This window comes from Equus asinus, chromosome 19 (assembly GCF_041296235.1).
Source record: "Equus asinus isolate D_3611 breed Donkey chromosome 19, EquAss-T2T_v2, whole genome shotgun sequence".
In the NCBI taxonomy this organism is placed as follows: Eukaryota; Metazoa; Chordata; class Mammalia; order Perissodactyla; family Equidae; genus Equus; species Equus asinus.
The window spans coordinates 21,262,154-21,281,469 of record NC_091808.1 but is presented as its reverse complement, the minus strand read 5'-3'; the positions used below and the strand labels follow the sequence as shown (position 1 = coordinate 21,281,469).

Below are 19,316 nucleotides of genomic sequence, written 5' to 3'. Positions count from 1 at the left end.
ATGCCCAGGTTACAATTCCCAGGAGAGGGTAGAGCAGGCAGAGGGAGCAGGTCCCCCCAAGGGAAGACTTTTGCACAAGGCTTTGCCTAGGATTTGCCTATCAGTCCCTTACATATATGCAGACCATTTCATTCTCCATCCTTTCCTTTGCGTCTCCTTCTTCACACACTCAGTCTCTCGTCAACCAGCTCCAGCATGTGAGAGAGACTTTGCCAGAAGGAAGGGTACTGTACAGGAAAGTGGAGGACAGTGATGAAAATGTAGCGATTTCCCAGAAGTCCATGTGAAATCTCCAGGCCCTTCCCAGAGAGAGTGGCCTCAAAGCCCAGCCCTCTGCTCCTAGGGCAGGTCGGGGCATTTCCAGGGCTCAGGACACTTCAGTCCTCTTTACCCCACTGGGGAGGGGACCCTTATCCAGTGACAGCACTGATCCTGGAAACCCTAGGTTGCCTCTGTCTGTTCCTCCTGGTTCCCGATTGGCATCGTGTCTCAGTGCATCGAGCTGGCTGTCTGCCACCAGCCATTATCCCTGTGGGTAAGGCTCCCGCCTGTAGAAGCAGAGAGAGCTCTTCGTCTCTTAAGCCTAACATTGAGACCAATGGGAAGAACTGCAGTTTTGGGGACCTGAGGCCTCGTCCCACGGAAAAGCAGGGACCGACGTCTGAGGAGCACCGTGCACCTGCGGATGTCGGACTCCTCACTGATTCTGGCTGAGCTGGGAGGCCAGTGACCTTGGGAAACTGCTTCTTTTGAGTCTCAATTTCTTCATCTATAAATTGGGAACACTACCTCTCAGGACTGTGAGGAATAAATTTAAACGAGATATTGTTAGTAGAACATAGGGCCAGCCCCGTGCGAGGTGCTTCTATCTACATTTCTCTCTCCCCCTTCCTTTGCCCCCTCCCTCTTTGAATGACTGCTGCAATGGCTGTAGAGAGAGGGAGGCTGTAGACCAAGACTTCTAGTGATTTCTAAACAATGTTCTAGGGTGGATACCTTGGTATTTTTACATGCTCTACAAAGTGAAAAAGTTACATCGGTCAATGTGTGTGTGTGTGTGTCCTTCCAGATCCCTAGGGACTTAGATCAACTTCCATATTCCCTTCATCCCTCAAGCCACCAGGCAGAGGATAGAAGATATTTCTTATTAAACTCAGGGCCATAAATTTGTGGTGGGCCTATCTTTTTCCTGATTTGAGTCATTTACCTACAAGCCACTAATTACATGCGTGGAACAGTCTAGGGCCTCAAGGGCATGGGGATGACCTTACTTCTCCACCCTTGCACCCTTGACCCACCCTTCCCGTACACACTGGAGAAGCATCTGCTCTGTGCAAAGCACAGGACGTACTGGTCATGGTCGTTTTCTTCAACTAGCTTATGGAGATGACTGGCGGCCTTAAGGAAGTGTAGAAATGCCTCCAACACAAGGCTGACTACGAGACTGGACTGCTCAGAGAGCATTCCGAGGAGAACTGGGCCTTTACCATCAAGTCTGAAAAGTGGGTAATGTGTTGATACAGGTATGGATAGATCTGTTTGAGGAAGCACCAGGCAGAGGCAACAGCTGGCTGTAGGCGTGGTCCTCACGCTTGCCTGAATCCTCAGGTGCCGTCAGCAAGCCTTAGGAGACAAGGCAGGAGAGCTGTTTAGCTGGGTGTTCTCCTTTGCCCCCTCCAGTCTGGTGCTCCACTTCCTTGCCCTGCTCTGTGCCCCGGAGGCTGCCTCCACTGCACAATGGGCTCCCTGGCCTGCTGGCTCCTGGTTGGGGCTGAGGGAAGAAGAGGAGGTCAGGGGATATCTTCCCTAGTTTCCCCCATGCCAGGTTGCCGGGACAGCAGCCCTCTCTTACAGCCAGGGTGCTTGGAGCTGCCCCCTGCGCCTGTCCCTGTCGGCCCAGGAGTAGCGATGGCTCCTTATGTTGGATATTGTCAGAGCAGAAGGCGTCACCATCCCTTGTTGACGTCCCTTAACCCTGCTCCACCTTGTAGATAACCCTTTCTTTGAATTCTTTGCTGCATCCCAGCCTACACACTCCTCGTTCCTACTGGGATTGTGGTTGATACAGTTGCTTTAGGGCCATGTTGTGGAAGCTGCTAAATGGTAGGATGACGAGACCAGAGGCAGCACATGGGGAGCCACTTCTCACAGCTCCTCACTAAGTTCTGGGCACAGTAATGGGTACTCAGCACAAACCTACTGACCAAGCCTAGGGAGAGCTCAAAACTCCCAGGGCTGACTGTTCAAAGAGGCCTTGGGAGCCATCATCCCAGGGGAAATAATCTAGGTCAGCGAGACTGCTGTGGAGAGGGGACATGCCGGCAAGTGTGGGAGCTGACAAAGCAGATGGCGGTGCTCCTTCTGCTTCAAACAGGCCAGCCCCTTGGGGGTGGGTGGGCGTGTGTATTCCCAGCCCTGGTGGAATTCTGTCCTCTAATGCGGCTGGTTTGGCTCAGCCCCGCTGGGAGCCACGGAGCATTCCTCATTAGTGTTTATGAGCTCATTATAAGCTTCCGAGAGAAACACCAACAAAGGGCGCTAAGTTCCTCTAGGCTGGCTTCTTAATTTCTTTTCATAATTTTTTTTTGGAAAACAAAATAGTGATTCAAATAAAGCCCTAATTTATAGAATTCAGACATAGCCGGGCAGCCTCCCAATTTTGCTATTTCAGCTCCCTTTGGAATAATTTTAGGAATGAGCAGAGTCACAGTGGGAGAAGACTCCAGCCCACATCCATACCTTTCCTGGCAGGGCCCCAGCGCTGGCTTCTTGGACCAGCCCCACCATATGTATTCACAGGCTGGGCTGGCGTACTTGAAGCTGCTGTGGTTCTGGAGGCAAAAACACAGCATCTGAAGATAGAGGTTCAAATCCCAGCTCTCTTACTTACTAGCTTTGAGATTTGGTGTTTGTTTCTCAATCTCTCTGAGTTTTGGTTCTCTTATCTATAAAAATGGGAATGAGGAGTGTATCTAACTCATTGTTTTGTTGTGATGGATACATAAATGGTAGCTGAACCAGAACAGAAAGGAGGAGCAACGGAGGCCAGAGAAACCAAGGATTTCCTTATTGAATTGAATCTTCCTTCACCACACTAGGAGATCTCCTTGTGGGAGGGATGCTGAGAAAGCTCTGTGTGTTTTTAATCCATAGGAACATGCACCACATTTAGTATGGATCATAGGGCAATTGCACTAAAAAGACCTGGTTATTTTATGCAACTTTGCCAAGGACTGCAAAAATGAGTGCCTAGCATAGAAATTCTCTCTCCTTGCCAGACCACCTCGCACTGCATAGAATGAAGACAGTCAGTGTTCTTACCACTCAGTGGCGTTTCAACCTGGCCATCTGCTTCCTAGAATTCCACTGCTCCCCAGTTGTCTGAGTCTTTCCGATAAAATCAATTCAACAGACATGTGTGAACCAACTATGCACCAAAACCTTCAAGTGGTTCTCCAATCATTTTCCAACAGTTCTTAAAAGCAGATATTATTACTCTCTTTATACAGATCAAGAACCTAATATCATGTCAGGTAAAAAATTTGCAGTACCACATGGCCCAGCCTCCAATCCCCAAGTGTGACTAGTACCAGGTTTTTCCCACTCTATCACCAGGGTTTCCCCAACTGATCATGAGACACAGCTAGTTTCTCCAGTCAAACCCACTGAACTCATAAGCAATCCCCCCGCCAAACGAAAAAAAATGAGTTGAAATAGATGCACTGGCTTTACATGAAAAAAACTCTATTCTTTTAGCCAGATCCTGGCTGAGAGTTGGGCCATATCTTAATAGATAACTAACCTTTTTCGGCATTTGCTGTGTACCAGGCATTTTGCACATCTTACCTGGATGATCTCATTTAATCTTTAGTCTAACTCTATGAAGTAGGTACTATTATTAGTCCATTTCAAAGATGAGGAAACTGAGGGACAGAAAGGTTAAGGAATTTACCTCTTTCCTATGGCAGATAGTGTCCAGGCATTTGTCCTGAGGCTGTCCCTTAGCCGCCTCACCATCTGCTATGTGGTGGAGCTGACTTCATGGGGGCTCACTCAGCTAGTACCATGTGCTTTTATTCACAGTCCCGTGATCCCTGTGATCTGTTTGTTTGTGAGATAATTATCCACAAATTCACCCAAATCACAGTAATCATAGTTCTAGCTCCCACTGTCTACATACCAATTCTGTAGCACACAACTGGACCAGAAGGTGTTCATCTTCAAGATAATCCTATAGGAAGTATCTTATTAGGTCCATTCTTCAGATGAAAAATTTGATTCTTTTGTTCAAAGTCATATGGTAAGAAAAGGGTGAGGCAGGGACTCGAACCCAAATTTGGGTTTCCTGAAAATTCAGAGTGGAGTTGGCTCTCAAAGAGTGTATTTTGTCTGTATTTATTTTTTAGTTTCCAAAGTGATTGATTATTTAAAAAAATCTTTGAGTGTAAAACAAGCTCGATTTAATTAGTGATACGTAATGGGCACTGCCTCTTTTATACATTTAAGCTATGAGACACTCCAATATTAAGTCAATCGATAGTCAATCAATAGTTTTCTTTCTGCAAACTACCCTTTCCAAATATTGTCCACTATCTCCTTGTCTGCCGTAGATACATAAGGACTTGGCTCTGTCCTGTGTGCTATTTGAATAACGCTGATAAGTGGACAAAACTACAGAGGGAACAGTGATTGAGGTAGAGAAAGTGACAGCCCCTCGGAAGGGATGGGAATGAAGCCAGAAGTTCTATGTCTACCTGCTTGCTTGACAATGGGAATCCATTCATTTTATTTGTTCACTTAATTTTCAACTAGGATGGAATAAAAACTCTTTAGTCACTAAAGTAGTATTTGAACTCCGTTCAGATTTCTAATCTCACATTTTTTATGCAACATAAGGCAACCTTTATATCATTCTCTACCTTATTTTTTCTCTCCCTTTTCCTCCTCCCTTCCTCTCTCTTTCCCTCTTTCTTTCTCTTTACTCTTCTTGTTTCTCTTCCATACACTTTCTCCTCAATAAGTAAATAATCCAGAATGCTCATGCTTACTAAAGATACCATTGACCATCTATTAGCTACTGGAGATGCTCCCAGGATGGTGGGAAGGTTAGGAAGAAAAAATCTAGAATCTAGATGATGTTGTTTCCTTCAGAGGAACATGTTTGTGACAGTCACACTATGGCCACATTGCCTGTCCAGGACAACTAGGCTTGATTGTACCTGGTCTTTGGAGAACGTGGTGGCATGTTCCCTGGCATCATCTTCTCCTCCTTCTTATCTCCTGGATGGGATACCAGTGCTTGCTGCAAGTTGGGTTGAAGCTTGGGCTTTGTAACATAAGTATCCCCCTCTGTTTGATCAATAGAAAGAGGGCTAGGTTCTTGCCTGAGAGTTATGGGAATTGGAATTTAATGTGAGAACATGCATCTTCAGAAGCACTGGGGAGACTTCAGAATTCCTGAAAGCACTATTCTTGGGAGACTTACATGTCCCTTCTCTACTCCACCATGGCCTCCCCCAACTCCATTGGCTTCAGGTTGATTTCAAGCTTGAGTGGAGAGCTCACTTGCAACTTTGTCAGATACCCATTGAGCCACTCTTTGAACTTCTGACCATGAACGACTATGTGAGTGATCAACCCAATCTAACCTGACCAAACTGAATTCAATCAGGTGTTTGCTGTTTTGAAAGAAACTTGAGGAGAGTCAGGAATTTTAAATGAGTCTTCTTTACCCTTCTCTGTCCCTTTTTCTGCCAGTAATTTTTAGTAAATTGAGTTTTGGGAGCAGACCCTATTTGGCCCAATGCCCTATTCCCAAAAATAGCCTGGGCTGTTACGGAACTGTTACTGTCCTTAATGAATAGAGCCCCAGTGATTCTTTCCATAACATCTATTTGTTGTTTCTTTTTAGCCCCAGGACCTACAAGGATTCACTTGCAGAGACCTCTTCATTTCGTTCAGCCCTGGAATTCAGTGATTCTAAAACAAGGAAGGACAACTGAGGGAGCATCCTGCTCTCTCTGAATCTCTACATTAAGAATTTCATGTGCAGTTCCTGAAAGTCTTACTCATCCTAGCATTGAACTGAGTCTCCCATGAAGTCATGTCTTGCTTAGGGCTTTAATTTTGTGGTCTATATCCCGGTAGAAAGTGTGAGAAATGCCCCCACCATTATCCCCTGCAATGTGTGCCTCTTCTCATCAGATTATTGGCAGGGTCGTCAACTCTTTTCTAAGCAACTTGGATTCACAACAGAATGATTCTCTTTCAATGCCAATCTAAACAAATGCCATCAACTTTCATCCCAGGGAGTATTAAAAACAGAAGAGTCCCTTTGTGACTCTGATTGGCTTTATATGACTTCCTTGGGACAAGTGTTGGTCTCAGACTTGTGTCTCCTAGTCATCCAAAATGTGGGTGGGCCATGTCCCACCACAACAGTGGTTGTGAGCTCAGAAGATTCACTCAGCTTTCATTATAAAGCAATAATCAAATGCAGTTGTGTGGTTCACAAAGGGCCCCACAGACACCATTGCATCTGATCCTCATAATGACCCTGTGAGCTCAGAGAGGCTAAGAGACTTATCTAATATCACATAACCAGGAATTGAATGCTTGACATCTGATACTGACTTCTGTACCACATGACTCTCCTGTAGATACTAGAGTGAATAAGACACAACTAGGCAAGTACATCTTTTGCACAAATGTGGAGAGGCTTTTGGGTTATCTGCTGGTTTGGGTTATCAAGTGTTTTGCCCCCTTTTATTTTGTGGATAACTGAAAGCTGAGAGCTCCATCTGTCTTTATAAGCAGAAGAATGGGATACAGGTTGGGGGAAGAGCAAGGATCCAACACTGAGGAGATCAGCTGATCCTCTCAGTTCTTGCTGCTCTACCTTGAGCAAAATGTGCTTTATGGATGTTCCACTTATGATTAAAAATAATAGCTAACATTTATTAAGTGCTTACTGTATGCCAGGAGCTGTGCTAATGCCTTATATTATGCCCACACAATAGGCTCTGAAGACACCTGCTATTCCCTCTGCCTGGAACGCCCTCCCCACATAGACCCTGTGGCTCTCCCCTCTGCTTCCTTTCCAGATCTGTTTGAATGTCACGTGCTCAGAGAGTTCTTTCCTGACCACTCTATAAATAGCTGGCTCCCTTCCGCTATCGCTCTCCCTCTTCCCTGGCTTTATTTCTCTCTACAGCAGTCACCATCACCATATTCTATATTTGTTTGTTAACCTGTGCATTCTCTTTCTCCCTCCGCCAGAGGATGAACTCCTTGAGAGCAAGCATGTTATCCCCTCACCCCCCATTGTATTCCCAGCATCTGGAACAGTAGATATTCAACAAATATTCTCTGAGTGAATTATCTCATTTTACAGATGAGGAATCTGAGGTTCTAAGGGAGTAAATCCTTTGCCTCAGGTGACAACACAATAACGATGAAGCAAGGCAGGCTGCCTCAGGATCCCCAGCCTCAGATCCTGCTTAACTGTTCTCTTCCAGCCTCGTTAAGTAAATCATAAAGTGCTTGGGCTATATGAGCTGTGCCCATTCTCGGCCCAGTCAGGGCCTCCCAGTCCAAGGTGAAAGGACCCAGCTGTCTCAGCCTCCTAATTGTGCCCTACCCCCACCCCCAAGGAGAGGAAACTCTGCCTCAGCCTAAATCCGTCCTCCCTGTCTAGCTCATCCACATCATTCCCGTTCGCATCGCACTGTTTACATCCATGGATCCGTGTTGATGCATATTACAGCCCCCTTAGTCATTGTTTAGCCATTATACTTTGCTGGGGTAATTTTCCATTCCTATGTTTATATTATATTTTCGCTTCTCTCCTCCTCCTCCATTTTTAAGGGCAGAGAAAGACATGTGCGGTAATATAAGCAATAATGAAGTTGTAATTAAGATGGAAACATTTTGCCAAAAGGAGGATTTAGTTGTGATTTGTTGAATTCCATCCTGAGTGGATTATTTAAGAGCAAATTCATGGGTTTTTTAATGAGTCTTTCTGAACAGAGCAATCTTCTGATGCTTCTGTCTCTAGAGGCTCTGTGCCAGCCTTGGGGGGTGGGAGTGTGCACGGAGGGCATGGGAGGCACATGTCTGGCAAGGCCTGGTTGCTGAACAAGCTCAACAGGAGCATTCAGAGGACATCCAGGAGCATCCCCACTACCTCTTCCCCACCCCGTGTCCTCTCACGTGGCGAGTCAGTGCTCTTGGTAGGGAATGGGACTGAGTCCTCTGCCTCCATGTGAGGACACACTTCTATCCAGCTTCAGTTTTAATGCTCCCTGATGTAGGTCTGCAGTGATTTTCCGTGCTCTGCCTGAGACTCATTGCATTTCCCGTATCCTAGGACTGGACACAGACTAGAGAGGGTGGCAGCTCTAGCGATTAGGGGAAAGATGCCCAAGTTTAGAGCTTGGTAGAGCTGAATTTGGGGGTGAATTTGAGCTTTACTCCCATGGCAGCTTTCCTTGCAGTCCCATTCTCCAACCCCTTTAGAAGTTACATCCGAGTGTTCAGTGGTTAGGCGGGGATGTTGGTAGTGGGAATACAGCAGAGGGAGAAGTGGGAAGCACACTTGTGGATCCTAAGCCTGTTCATCTTCAGCTGCATCTCTTGTGTTCCTCAGCTCTGCTTGGTGCCTCAGGGGCTGACCATTTTCAGGGTGCATTGCCCAGGCTCCTGGATTCAGCTGGCTTCCAGTTGGGTTCAGCTGGTAGAAGGGACTGGATGGAGATAAGAGGGAGGGAAGAGAAGCTGTGTTCTTTCTCCTTCCCCCTCTCAGTCTTGGGTGGTTTCTCCAGTGGTAGCTGCCTGTCTTCCCAGACTCCAGATCCTACCTGACAGGTGTGCTGTGTTTCCAGCTTCTGTCCGGTGGCCCCAGCCATTGGGTTCTGATAACTCTCTCTCTTCCTTTGCCCCTGTAGCCTAGGTGTGTTAGCTGTATCCTGCTGTTGCTATGCTCTGATTTGCCTCATTGTCTCTTGTCTGCCTTCTCATCTCTTCCATCACCTGGGTAACTAATTTCCTGCACTAAAATCCCTCTGTTTTAGATACTCAGGTGTGATTTTCATTATTATTAGTTGTACGCTGACTGATACAGAGAGATTTCTCTTTAGAAATAGAGCTGGGTGAGCATTTTCTCTGTGTCAGTTTTTGTTTCTCCTCATCATTAGAAGACGTGGCATAATAAACACAAGCTCATCGACATAAAGCTGGATAGTTGAGTAACATGTGTGTTCTTTTATTGTTTTCTCACACTGGAGTTTGGTGAAGCAAAAAACCAAAAGTCTTTTAAAAGTAAAGGGCTTTTAAGAATAAAGAAGTTTAAGAAGAAAAAAGAAAAAGAGGGCTAGGTCTCTTGTTTTCTCCTTTTTCTTTTGAAACCAGTCTTTTGCACTCTGTGATTTGAATATGATCCAAACTTTCTCTTTTACCTTCAGCCCCTGGTTTATAAGGAGAGAGAGAGAGAGAAATCAGCGCAGCAGGCAGCAAACCCAATGTGCAAACATTATGTGTGAAGGCTGTGTGCTTGGGTGAGCTGAGACTGTCCAGCTGAGAAGACATGAGACCTCCTCCACTTATTTGGGCTTTAGCATCCGACTTTATTGGAAGCTAAAATTCAAGAGAGAGAAAGAAGAATGGGGAAAGAATAGGACAAAGGAGAGGAGATCCAGAGATCAGGCATGTGCTCCCTTGGCTAAAGGAAGTTATTTCTTTGTCAGGAAAGCAGCTCAGTTTTGAGGACCTGATGCCTTCTTTCGGCTCAGGTGTGAAGCTGGCTGAGGAAGTGAGCTCAGCTTGCCTGTGTGCTTTTATGAATGTGTTGGCTGCTCAGCAAATTCAGTATGGAAAAATTTTAGGTAAGAAGAAGAGCAAATTACATAAAAAAAGTTGACTTACCAGAAGGTCAGGGTACGGAATCAAGAATAAAAAAAGAGGATTCTGTGTTCTGGGCTTTAAAAAAAAGTGTGCATGTGCGTGTGTGTGTCACACACGGTAATCTAGACCAGCTGGGGTGATCTCACAGGGACCCGTGGGCCAGAGCTGCTGGTCCTCTGTGGAGAGCACATCTCCCCTGGAAATGTGTACTCAGGTGCAGTTGAAGAGTCTGAGGTCATGGCTGTGGCCCTGGCCAAGATCCTCCCCGGCTTCAGCCTCTGCTTCCTCTGGAAACCGTTGGTTGAGAGCCATCCTTCAGAGGTCAGAGCCAGACCATGAGTCCAACGCGCATGAGGACAGCATGAATTATCCTCGGAGACCAGTGGGCCGTGCTACCCCAGACATTGTCTTTCTTCTTGGGGAAGTTAGACGCCTCTTTTCTCTCTTCCTTCTTCATGGCCTCTGAGAGCTTGGGTGGTAAATCTCTCTGGGGTAAGTTATGAGGAACCACTTCAGAGAAGCAGATGAGACAAACCTTCCGCTGGACAACTCCTTCACTTCATTCTGTTCTTCCAAAGCTCTGCGGGGCCCTGGATTCATCCAGAATTCAGGGTATTGTGCTTCCTACCGAAGCCAAAAAGACCCACTTATCTTGGGTCCAATTACAAGAAGGGAGAAGAAAGAAAAGGAAAGGGGATCTCTTAAGGGGGCTGCAATACAGACTCCTATGCCTGGAAGGGCCTAGAAAGGTCATCTCAGTCAGGCCACTACATTTACTAACACAGATTCATCTTGAGTTTGCCAGGGGGCTGTAAGCCCTGGAAGAGCTGGGCTTGGTTTCTTCTGTTCACTATTGTAAATCCTAGTTGAGCCCAGTGCTTGGGACATGGGAGAGAAGGTCTGGAGTCACCCCAAGATTCCAACAATATAATGGGAAAGTGTAGGAAAGCGCTTGTGATTTGCAAAAGGTTCACAAAGTCTGAAAAATTGTGTTCTCTCCATCCAGAGAATGGTAGAAACCTAAGGAAACACTTGCTGAATGTGTATTCAGCACCAACGTGTGGGCTTTTGCCCAAAGGATGTTCGCAGAGGCAGAGAATCAGGGCTATCTTTCTCTGGGGCTGCAGTGACCACTGAAGACGTGAAGAACTCTGCAGCTCAAAAAGAATCAGAGAGAGGGGCTTAAAGCATTGTTTGTGAACTGAAACGCCAGCTAGCTTAAGTTATTGAAGTGGGTTTAGTGGGGACAGTGGCAAAATGAATGGCACATGTCCAAACCAGAGGGGAGGAAAGGGTCTACTTTGTGTTAGGCAGTGGGTCCAGCGTGGCAGTGTGGACCCAAGATGGCCAGGTCTTCTGACATTTCAGGACAAGACAGAAAGTTGGTATTTATGTGAAATGTCCTGATTTGATATGTTGGTGACCAATTAAAAAATGAATGCATTTGACAAAATAATACATGCTTGTGGATAGAGTCCTTCCTGCTAATTTTTGGCCTCAGTCCTAGTGGAGTTCAGGCTGCCCCGTAACACTCTACCCTGTAATAGAAGTTCTTTTCCGCTTTTCTTTTTATATTGTTTTCACAGAATTTAAGAGGGATTTTCATGAGTTTTGGGGACAGGGAAACTAGGGACAAAATGGTGATGCTGAGCCTCCTTTGTATTTCTTGTGGCTTATGGTCGTTCTCTCAATTCCCTAAAGGCCCTAACTTCTTCTGAATCCTCCACAGCACGCGTCACAGTACTGGGCACAAAGAGGCCACACTGAAGTATATGTTGATGAAATGAGTGTGGTTTTCCTCCAAGTCTAGCTAAATAGGGGACTGGAGGATTTAGGGTGGATGGAAGTTATCTAAATTGTTTGCAGCCCAATTTTTCTGTCTTCTTTGTCTTCAATCCTCTGAAGCTTGCATTAGATATTTATTGCTGTGTAACAAGTTACCCCAAAACTTAGCTGCTTTAAACAACAAATATTTATTGTCTCACACTTTCTGTGGGTCAGGAATCCAAGTGCTTCTTAGCTGGTGCCTCTTCCTTTAGGTTTCTCATAAGTCTATGAACACAGTATCAGCTGGGGCTGCAGTCTCATCTGAAGGACCGTCTCCAAACTCACTCACATGGTGCTGGCAAGATTCAGTTCTACACAGCCTGCTGGACTTGAGGGCCTCGGTTCTTTGCTGGCTATTGATCCGAGGTTTCCTTCAGTTTTTTGCCACGTGGGCCTCTCCATAGGGAAGTTCCTAACATGGGAGCTGGTTTCCATTAGAGCAAGCAAGGGAGGAAGCAAAAGAATGTAAGATAGAAGACAGTCTATTTGCAACCAAATTTCAGGAGTGGTATTCCATCACTTTTTAAATATTCTATTCATTGAAGGAGACTCATAGGTCCATCCTACACTCAGAGGGAGGGAATTCCACAAGTCATAGGACTATCATGGGAACAGAACCGCAAGAGTTGATGCCTTGAGTCCTTCTTCCTGCATATTTCTTAGCCTTCCTTTCTGACCCAGAATTGCTATGAGGCCCTGGGAGTTCTCATCCCATCTCTTCCCAAGAAGTTCCAGGAGTTGCAAGCATTTTTTTTTCCTTTTCATTCAACTCACTTCAATACAAGAAAAAGATCAGAGAGGTGAATGAATATTAGAAGTAAAATTCTGGTAGGTTTTCGGGGAGACAAGAGAATGATCATGTTGATGAATAGGAATAGTGGGTTCTGAGCCAATCAAGCTGGAAAGTTCTTCTACCTGGTCTCAAGATCAGATGAACTTGGTCCTGTAGCAACTGAGCATCTGCGAAGTGGAAGACATGATGTCGAAGTGGGTTCTCTGTTATAGCTCAGGCATTGGCCAGTGGAAGGGGCAAGACTAAGTAAAGCTGGGATCAGAGCCCCAGAGAGATCCTTCGTTAGGGAAACTCAATAGCTCTGAATAGGGAGTAAGGCCAGGAATCAGCATCTAGAAATAAGAATTTATGAATCTGAGGTTATTCCAAAAGGCAAGAGGGTAGGAGCACCATTGGCTGAAGTGGAAGCCAATACCAAGATCCAGAGAGTCTTTACAGGAAGGAATGGCACCTTGGTTCCTGGAGGTCCAAGGGACAGGCAATCAGTAAGAATAGGCGAAAGCTGGCTTCAGGCAACCTGGCAGTGAGCGAATTAGAGGTCAGGGGCAGGGCATCCCAGCTGCTAATGAGACTGGGCTCCAAGGAAGGCTCCCCGAGGAGACTGGGAAGCAAGCCTGATTCTCCAACACCGAAGATGCATACACGTGACAGGGAGGCAATGGAGGAGAAAAGTAGGACTTAAGACAGAGGCAGAAATAGGCAAGCACATGATTGCTGGGGGACAAGAGAGCTGCAGTCAAGTTGGAGCACTAGCAAGACAGCAAGAGTAGACAAAAAGTTGACCACTGCCAGAAACCAGAATTGGTCTCAGAGTTTGGCACAGGACTGAGACTACTGGTTGAGATCAGGCAGTCTCTCTTGCCAGAGGTAGAGTAATGCAGGAACCCGGAGCCAGGATGGACTTTAAACTCTGGCGACCCTGTGACCAATTGCACTCAATACCCTCTGATACCTCATGGGAAAATCAGACGAGCACTGTCCTGAGAGGCAATTAGGTTTCATGATTTCCTTCCCCAGCCGGACATCAGCATGAAATTGGAGGCTTGGCTTCCAAGCTCTCATCCGCCTCTGTTCCCATTCCATCTTATGAGGGGCAGGGTGAGAAAAAGGACACAACAGGACAGAGCAACTCTCTGCTTCCAGACCGCCCAGGGAAGATGAGTGAGAAAGGGGAGCTCGCGTGTGTGTGATGCACACAACCTTCCTCACCTCTTCACGGCTCCTCCCCCAGCCTATGAAGACACTTCCCCACTTTGTGCCAAGCCACATTCTCCACAGGACTCAAACATGTAACTCTACTTTTGGCTTTTCCAGGAATCTTCCCAAATCTTCTCTTTTCCTCATCCCCTCTCCCCTCCTCCACACCACCCACAGCATCCCCCCACCTCCCCACCAGCATCCTGCCTTAACTCAAGATGTTTCTAATTATGCAAGCTAATTTGTTTCCTTTCGTATTTTCCCAACCTGCCTGCATTTTCCTACGCGGTCCCCCACTACTGTGGGATGGAATACTCCCCCTGGATCAGGTCATGGTTTTTCCTTCATAAGCCAACCCCCAGTGTCTAAGCTGGGCTCAGCCCACAGTAACTTCTCCAATAACACAGATTAATGGGCTCCCTGGTCGAAGGGGAAAAAAATCAAAGTGCCTTTCTGGATCTCTTTGATCTGCCTGATTTGTGTTAAATTTTGGAGCACAGGAGTTTCTTGTAATTTGCAGCATCTGCTGTCCCCTCCTCACCCTACAACATTTGTGCTTTGTCACAGAAACCACATTAGGAGCAGCTTGAGGGTAGGGGTAAGAAGACACCTTTTTCTGTCCTGCTCATATATACTAGCACGGTATGGGCACCCCCTAACTGCTGAAGAAGTCCTTGCTGGATGAAATGGAATTTTCCTGAAGTAAAAGGCGTGTGCCTATCTTTAGAGCTGGACTTTCATGATAAAACAATCAGGAGATTTGGCTGAATTCCCTACTCTTTAACTTGCTATGCTGGGGCCGTGTAGAAACAATCTCTAAGAACATAATGACTTAAAAAAAATCCATCTGTGAAGTCGGGGTTGGTCGCTAGTCTGTGGGCAGATCTCTTCTTACATCATACACTTTCCTCTGTTCTCCCCAGGGTGAGAGAAGACTCGCGGGACAATCTGACTCTGTTTATCTACAAAGTTGGATTATGAAACCAGCACTTTTGAATTTTACCTCTTGCAAGTTAACTGATTTTTCCTTCAATGAATTGAAATGACAGAAGAATGGCTAAAGCAACCAGGCAAATTTTCCCACGCGGGGCCAGGGATGCTTGACAAACACCATCGCACAAGCCCTCCAATCTCTCCAGAGATTCTCTACAGGTCGGTCCTGCTGGTGTGACCACAGGGGTGGGTAGGCGAGCACGAGGAGGTCTTGCTTATCTGTGAATGCGCTTGGCGCTGGGCCGAAGCTCATGTGTCAGATTTGCAGATTGAACACATGAAGTGTGTGGGGAAAGTGGACGGCTGCTGAGAGTGACCGGAAATGCCAGCCCTGGCTTCTGTCCCCCTGAGTGCCTTACTCTGTCTTCTGGGCAAGATGTAAAGTCCTGCTTTTGGACTTGGCTTTGCCCTGCTCCATGATTTCCGTTCCTTGTCTCTGTTCCCATCCTCTGCTCACTATTGTTTTTCTGACTTGAACAGTCATCCAGAAAGCCTCAGAAATAGGACCTTTGTATCATTACTGACTTTTCTAATTATATATGCCTTTCCCCTCCCCAATGCTTGAAGACATCAAATTGCAGTTGAAATAACAGCATGGGGAAAAAGGCAAGAACAACAACAACAAACCGCTTCACTCCTCTGGGTGGAAACATGCAATTGTACTGAGAGGGATAAGGGAGAAGGAAAAAACTGCTCATATTTGGAGGAAGAAGTTGGAATAAGAGAGTGAGAGCAGACGGGCTACTTTGGCATCTGATGCAAGCATGTGAGAAAGGAGTCCAGTGCGTTCGTTGGAAAGCGAGGCTGTGATGCCATGCCCAGTATAGAGTCCCAAAGGCCTGGTCTGGCTGGGATCCTCTTTTTGGACTTTGGATCCTTGAAATGGGAGTAGCTGCTCCTGAGACTTGACCTGCCTTGCCATCCTAGAGGCAGGCAGGGACTTTAGGAGACTGGTTTTGTTGATGCACCTGGGTTCCAGTCCTTCCTATTGAGAACTTGAAATTGAGAGTTGATACATATTCCCAGTCACAATGGCATTAGGCAGATGATGCAGAGAGAGTCGAAGTAGGTGATTCAGAGGAAGCTTCACCCTAACAACGATGGAAACCCCAAGGTCGCCGGGCAAGTGGCCCTATTCAGAGCTCCAGGACCTGCCATGACTGAAATGCTCTGTTACATTCCACAGTGGACGTCTGTTGTTCTTGCCTCTCAGCAGTTATCTGTCTACTTCCGCTAGAACATCAGCCTTATTTTCTTTGAGAAACTATCCCTCTCCCATTCTCAGGGTGTGTGAAGTCCGGGTGAGGTCACGTGATTCATATCTGGCCAGTCAGTGCTTACCGGCTACACTAACTGGCTCAGGGATGGATAAAGTACACAAATTTGTCTGTTGCAAATTTAGCTTTGGAGTTTTGATGATGAGGGAGAAAAAGATTCTTGATGATACTGTTTGAGCACTTGGGTGGAGCCGTGCCTGAATTTATCAATTACGTGATAAATCAATTACGTCTGTTTGAGTAGAGTTTCTCTGTCTCTTGCAACTGAAAGAGTGATGTGTGTTCACACTAAGTGCTGATCACCGATGCAGTCTTTCCCTTCTTCCAGGCTGGTTTTCCTACTCTCACATAGCACCAAGCAGATTGTGAGTGCTCCCCGTCTGTAAGATGAGTGAAACAGCCAATGAACAAGAACTAGAAGCCATGGTGGCTAATGGTTGAACTATAATTTTCTTGGTTCCACTGACTGTATTCTGGCTGTGGTCTAGGAAGTAGAATCCAGGTCCTTCTAAACCCCGATTTAATTGTGGCTGGTGAGGGAGAGTTCTAGATCTTAAACAATCTCCAGTGGGTTTAAGGGACGGTGGGTGGTCCCTTAAATTCTCTGTGGGAATTCCCTTTCATTTCTGTTTCGGAATGTACATCCAAATTAGGGAGGGCCGACAGTTTTCTCTGAAAGCTTCTAAAGACACCAAATGGAAGCAATTCACGCAGGAACATTTTTTGACTATCATCTTTCAGAGGCTAAGTTGATTCTACAACCAATGATCCCAGGGCTGAGAGGAATGGGTGGCCTTGGCAGTGTTTTTTAGATGTGTTGCACATTTCAAGATTACAGTGTTGTTCAAACTACCCTGTGGAATTCACCTTTCCTAGAGGACATTACCTTGACTTTGAGTAAGAGCAGTGCAGGAGGTCCCCCAACTTAAGGACTCAGCGTGTTTCAAATATCATTCCTTTGAATGAACATTCAGAATGAACATTCAAGTCTGGATGTTTCCACAAGGTAGTGAATTCCAAGATATTCTAAGGTCCAATATTGTAAATGGTTATTAGTTTCCTAAGATAATGCATTGCTTCTCAATGAAGCTTTCTCTGATTATCCTCATCAGGAGTAACTTTTTTTTTCCTCGTCTACGTCACACAAATAGTATGTGAATTTTTATTTTTTATTTATTTCTTAATTTTGGAAATCTTATACTCAAGTAGCTGTATTATCTGAGAGTGTTTAACTTATTTTCGTCATTAGATGTTAACAAATTGAAGCAGAGGCCACAAGTTGCCCATCATTCTGTTCCTTCAACATTATTTATGGTGTGTCCCACATAGTAGGTGTTTAAAAAATGTCTATTCAATGAATATCCAATCTTCCACCACTTATATGCTTTCCGCGCTTTGGAAAGCATGGTCCCTGGGTTCTAATTTGTGCTTAGAAAATGGACAGCCTCTCTTCAATCTAACCACTCCATTCTAACATTCATTCAATGAATAATTACTGGGTATTTTCCTGAGTGTCATGTAGTATTCTAAGACTTGGGGACCCAAAAGCAAGCAAGACAGATGTGGTCCTTGCCTTCAAAGAGATTATAGTTTCTAATCATGGAACAGAGGACAACAGGTCATGAGATGGCTCAGTTCTTTTCTGCTCCAATCAAACTGATTTCTAGAGTGAAAGGACTTGTTCAAGGTCTCACTGTGAGTGAAGGAAATGCTCCCGATGCTCTCAGGAGGTCTTCTCTCCTTATGTCGTCATTGGCTCTCAGCCAAGCTTCTCCCTCCCTGAAAGGTTCTCTGACATTCCTCAGAGTCTCCATTAGGCCCTAGCCAAGACTCATTCTTAAAGGCCACCTGTTTTCCTTGTTTACCTATTTTCTCAGTTATTTGGGAATATTTACTCCTAACCTTTCTAAATAGAAAGTCATTGTTAATCTTGCCCCCTAGGAAGCTGACACAGTGAGTATCCTCCAGGGGGAACATCAGGACACGTTAGTCAGGATCCCAGAAGCTCTATATCCTGGGTGGACAGGGGATTTTCCCTAAAGAAGCTGTTGTTAAGACTGTCTCACCTCAGCCATGTATAAACAGGCCTTGCACGCAGCCTTAGCACTCCTCTGAGCCTAGAATTATGACCAGCAGCATTGCCAAATGGGGCCTGGCTCCATTTGCATTTTCCTGAGCCTCTCTCCTCCTTTTTACCACGACATTGTCCTCGTCTCACCAGGTGCAGAGTATGGCCAATTGTCTCCTGAGCCTACTTAGCAGCTCTACAGGATCGAACACTGTTCCCCAAAATTCACGTCCACCTGGAACCTGGGAATATGACCTTATTTGGAAATAGGGCCTTTGCAGATATAATCAAGTTAACATGAGGTCACACTGGATTAGGTTGGGCCCTAATCAAATGACTGATGTCCTTATAAGAAGAAGAAAATTTGGACCCAGAGGCACACAGAGGGAAGAAGGCCATGTGAAGACAGGCAGAGATTGGAGTTACGCTGTCACAGCCAAGGAACACCAAGGATGGCCAGTACATACCAGGAGATAGGAAGAAGCAAAGAAAGATCCTCCCGTGGAGCCTTCAGAGGGAGCGCGGTCCTGCTGAAAGCTTAATTTTTGACTTCTAGTTTCCGGAAATGATGGAATAAATTCTTATTATTTTAAGCCACCTAGTTTGTGGTAATGTACTCTGGTGGCCTTGGGGAGCTAATACACCAACCAATCATTGACTTCCACAAAAATCAATCACAGTAGGAAGCAGCAACGCCAAACAGAGGGTAACTTCTTTCCAGCTGATTGTCTTCATCTGCTCCCATGCATTAAACTGATGGTAGAGAATGAGTATAGTGTTTTGGCATTGTCTACCCTCCAAAAAGGTCATAGGCTCCCGGTATATTAGGACTGAACTGGTTAATTCTAGAGCAGATGATTTGAATTCGGAGCTGTGTGCATGTGTACTAGTCAGGGTTCTCCAGAAAAATAGAACCAATAGGAGACTATATATATTGATTCAATATAATATATACAATGTTACATATTTATATATGTAAAATCTCCTATTGGTTGTGTTTCTCTGGAGAATCCTCAGTAATACCTTGTATGTGTATAAAGAGAGAGAGAGAAATTGATTTATTAGAAGGAATTGGCTCATGAGATTATGTAGGCGAAGAGGTCCCAAGATCTGCAGTAGGCAGGCTGGACACTCAGGAGAGCTGATGGTTTAGTTCTAGTCTTAGCTTGTGGCCTGAGAACCAGGAAAGCTCACGGTGTAAGTTCTAGTCTAAAACCTGGAAAGCTCAAGACCCAAGAAGAGCCATGGCTTCACTGGGAGA

The 19,316-nt window shown here is 45.6% G+C and overlaps 1 long non-coding RNA gene across 1 annotated transcript in view; it reads left to right on the top strand.

Annotated features, from left to right (window-relative positions):
* Positions 1–19,316, top strand: part of LOC139041059 (uncharacterized) — a 72,518-nt gene that overhangs the window by 20,068 nt on the left and 33,134 nt on the right. Inside the window, exon 2 of the long non-coding RNA XR_011495563.1 lies at positions 14,641–14,869. This is a non-coding gene — a long non-coding RNA (uncharacterized lncRNA). The remainder of the gene's footprint in view (positions 1–14,640; positions 14,870–19,316) is intronic.